Source organism: Limulus polyphemus, unplaced genomic scaffold, assembly GCF_000517525.1.
Source record: "Limulus polyphemus unplaced genomic scaffold, Limulus_polyphemus-2.1.2 Scaffold2447, whole genome shotgun sequence".
NCBI lineage: Eukaryota > Metazoa > Arthropoda > Merostomata > Xiphosura > Limulidae > Limulus > Limulus polyphemus.
Window position 1 is genome coordinate 160,544 of NW_013668057.1, and position 4,609 is coordinate 165,152.

Consider the following 4,609-nt stretch of genomic DNA (forward strand, 5'->3'; position numbering starts at 1 on the left):
TCCTTCAGCAGTTTTCAGGTTGTACTTGCAATGACAACAAGCACAGAGTCCGCGGGTGAGAGATTTTTCAGGTTGTACTTGCAGTGACAACAAGCACAGAGTCCGCGGGTGAGAGACTTTTCAGGTTGTACTTGCAATGACAACAAGCACAGAGTCCGCGGGTGAGAGAGTTTGAAGAGAGAAATTCGCTGAGAGTATTGTTTGTTTGTTTGTTTTGAATTTCGCGCAAAGCTACACGAGGGCTATCTGCTCTAGCCGTCTCTAATTTAATAGTGTAAGACTAGAGGGAAGGCAGCTAGTCGTCACCTCCCACCGCTAATTCTTAGGCTATTCTTTTACCAGTGAATAGTGGGACTGACCGTTACATAATAACGACCTGACGGTTGAAAGGACGAGCATGTTTGGTGGGACGGGGATTCGAACCCGCGACCCGCAGATTGGGAGTCGAGCGCCCTAATCACCTGGCCACGATGTTAAATGCAAAGAAAAGGCTAAACTCGCTGTAAGGAAAAGAGAAATACACGGTCAGTGTCTTTTATCGGTATTCAAACCAAGGACTTCAATGTAGCTTTGAATGTATATTTCTCTTACGCCGATTTTTAGTCTTCTTGTTTTTCGTTTTATCTTAAACTGATTTTTAACTTTTCCTTCACACGTCTAAACTTCATCACGATGAATCGTGCTCGTCTTAAACTAAAACTTATTGCTAGAGCTATACAGCGCTATTGTGCCAATTCCAAGTAACTAAACTATGGCTGTATAACTGTAGTTTACTTCTGTATCAGTTCCAGTTAAACACTTAATATTTGTCTCTATAACTATAGTTTCCTGTTGTGGCAATTCCAACTAACTAAACTATGGCTGTATAACTGTAGTTTACTTCTGTATCAGTTCCAGTTAAACTATTAATATTTGTCTCTATAACTATAGTTTCTTATTGTGCCAATTCCAAGTAACTAAACTATGGCTGTATAACTGTAGTTTACTTCTGTATCAGTTCCAGTTAAACACTTAATATTTGTCTCTATAACTATAGTTTCTTACTGTGCCAATTCCAAGTATACAACAAAACTTTGGCTCTAAAACTATAGTTACCCTCCGCCACCGAAGTGAACATGCAGAGGTTATGTTTTCTCCTCTGTGTGTGTGTGTTTGTCAGCAAGGTTTCTCAAAAACGGCTGAATGGATTTGGAGGAAAGTTAGTATAAGTTTGGACTATGACTCAACTTAGAAGTGATTATTTTTTGGGAGGGTCAAGGTAAAATATCAAGGTCACAGCAATGTCGCGAAAATCTAAAAAAAATCCCTATCTGTTAACATGAGAACTGATTTTTCATACCATTTTTGCTGTATAGTTCAGTCAAAAATAATCAGATTTTGATTAAACTAGGTGGACATATGTAGCATGTTATTCCTCATTGTTCTGTCGAAAATGGTGCGTGTCCGTTGATAACGACAGACATACGGACATTTTCGTATTTTTTGAGAGCCGAATGTGATTAACGCTGCGTGGCGGAGGTGTGCTCTCAACTGAGTGCCCCTCCATGTTTTTACCGTGCCAGATTCAAATAAACAACTGGACTTTGTATAAGTACACTGTCCTACCGCTAATGAAAACGAGCGAAAATAAATATGTAAGTATAATATTAGAAATTTACTTCGCTTTCCTCTGAAGAATCTTTCAATATCTAACTCGATATCGGTATCAGTCATTTAGGCTTATCAATATTTTATTAAAATTACAATTTTAATAAGCGCCAAGCACAGGCCTAGGACGATATCACACTGTGTGTATGTAAGCCTACTCGGGAGGAAACACTCGCATCTTGACAAATATATGTATCTATTAGCTTTAAATTTCAAACATACGATCCTAATGTGTTATTCTTATAAAATTACCCATTCATTCTCACTTTCACGTCATTGATTTGTTGTTTTTTGTTTTTTTTCCACAAAACAGTTGAGCTGGAAAGGAAAACACATAAATTAGTTCTATATTCATTTTGTTTTGTACGAGACAATTGCAGATTTCTCACGAGGTGGCTGATAAACATAGGTTTATCACTCTTGTTATGATAATTAAAGTTATGGAATTTATCTCAGTCCATGAACAGTTCCCACATTCGGTGCCTAAAAGTAACTCGAGCTTCTACCGCTCTTGGATGTATTATTCATAACTTTCAAAATAGCATAAATGTATCCCAGTAATTGCAGTGTAATGATATATTTAATTAGCGGCCAGGTGGTTAGAGCGCTCGACTCGCACTCTGTGGGTCGCGGGTTCGAATCCCCGTCACACCAAACATGCTCGCCCTTTAAGCCGTGGGGGCGTTATAATGTGACGGACATTCCCACTATTCGTTGGTAAAAGAGTAGCCCGAGAGTTGGCGGTGGGTGGTGATGACTAGCTGCCTTCCCTCTAGTCTAAATTAGGGACGGCTAGCGCAGATAGCCCTCGTGTAGCTTTGCGCGAAATTCAAAAGTAAACAAAACAATATTTAATTAGCTGACACTAATTGGTCAATTTTAATTTTGCACAGTGCATACTTTCTTGAACCCCCCCCCCCCCAGTGGCACAGCGGTATGTCTGCGGACTTACAACACTAGAATCCGGGGTTCGATACCTGTGGCGGGCAGGCACAGATAGTCCATTGTGTAGCTTTGTGCTTGATTATAAACAAACAAGCTTTCTTGAAAAACAAAATGCCAGATTCCTGCTGATGATAATTTAAACCTTATTGAGGCTATTATCTGAGTTGGGATTGTAGTGTCTGTCAGATAGATATGAATTCGCAATGAAACCGAAGCCGTCTTGAAATTATAGTGTTTCCGCCTTTAGATTAAAACATTAAAAAGCAGCTAGCGATCGATATGTGTATTCAAGTTTGACTCATATACATGAAGATATGTTCCCATTTCTTCTTTTGGCTTCAATTTATCACTTCACACCCTACTATCATAAAATATATCATAACAAACAACAGAAAACAGTTAAAAAAAAAGGTCAACTTTTGTCATATTTCTATAACATTCCAAAGTGAAACTGGTGCCAGGTATGGCCTAGTGGTTAGGGAGCTTATTTTGATTTGCACCACGAGTATCGAAACCCGGGGTTTCTAGCGTTGTAAGTCCGCAGACATACAGCTGTGCTACTGGGGGGCATCACGACATTAACCCGGGGTTTCTAGCGTTGTAAGTCCGCAGACATACCGCTGTGCTACTGGGGGGCAGCACGGCATTAAAAATCGTAAATTAAGTTTCCATAATTTTCCGTTTAATAAGAAAATGTCTTTTTTTTGGGGTAGATATGTTTGTGGGTTGTTTTTTATTCTTTCATTTTCAGTAATGTTTTTTTTTTCCGATTTTCTCGCGAGTTACTCCTTGTAAACTTACGTGAATCAGCTCAGATGACTGATTTTCTCGCCAGTTACTCCTTGTAAACTTATGTGAATCAGCTCAGATGACTGATTTTTCCAGTTACTCCATGTAAAATTACGTGAATCAGCTCAGATGACTGATTTTCTCGCCAGTTACTCCTTGTAAACTTACGTGAATCAGCTCAGATGACTGATTTTTTCCAGTTACTCCTTGTAAACTTACATGAATCAGCTCAGATGACTGATTTTTTCCAGTTACTCCTTGTAAACTTACGTGAATCAGCTCAGATGACTGATTTTTTCAATAGTATGTAGGATTTTACAGGACAATAATTGTGAGGTCAGCAACTTTATCATAGGAATGCCAGGGAAGTTTACCTTATCTTGATCTTTACACCTCTTACAGGTTAATAACATGGACGTTTATCTTATTCTAATCACGATACAAGTTAATGGTGTGGACACTTATATTATTTTAATCACTATAGTTGTTACAACTTAGTACCAGGAAAGTTTATTTTATTTCAATATGTAAATATTAGTTAAACCTACAAATTATACTAAACGTGCTTGCAGTATTCCAACTTAGATACAATCTGCTTTACTGCTTCTCAATATGTCTTCAATTTCTGTACTCAAGAAATAATACAGTCATTTCAAAACTTCGAGAAAAACAGCCTTCATATTATGCCCGAAAGTGTACGTATAGAAAGTATGTGAATGAAGACGTTGATATTTATAACAACGAAGGATAAGTTCTGCGAAACAGTTTTAAAGACTAAAAAATGTCTTATGACTCATAACTTTTTATAGGAGGTATGATAAGAATTTAAAACAGCTGGTTCCTTGAAAACATCTGAAACCCTTGCTGAGGATCAAAGCTGAAAAATGCTCATAATATACAAAGAAAAGTCATAGCATCCGGGGAAGCCTCGAGATTTCTTCCTTACAATGTCTAACTGTAGGCTTTATGAAAAATAAAATTATACCATCTGTGAGAACCAGACGAGCCCTTCCTTACAATGTCTAACTGTAGGCGTTATGAAAAATAAAGTTATACTATCTGTGAGAACCAGACGAACCCTTCCTTACAATGTCTAACTGTAGGTTTTATAAAAAATAAAATTATACCATCTGTGAGAACCAGACGAGCCCTTCCTTACAATGTCTAACTGTAGGTTTTATAAAAAATAAAATTATACCATCTGTGAGAACCAGACGAGCCCTTCCTT

At 37.8% G+C, this 4,609-nt stretch overlaps 1 protein-coding gene across 1 annotated transcript in view; it reads right to left on the reverse strand.

Annotated features, from left to right (window-relative positions):
* The window catches only part of LOC106466979 (leucine-rich repeat-containing protein 15-like), a 23,818-nt gene that overhangs the window by 12,653 nt on the left and 6,556 nt on the right, over positions 1-4,609 (reverse strand). The gene's annotated exons all lie outside the window — the stretch shown is intronic.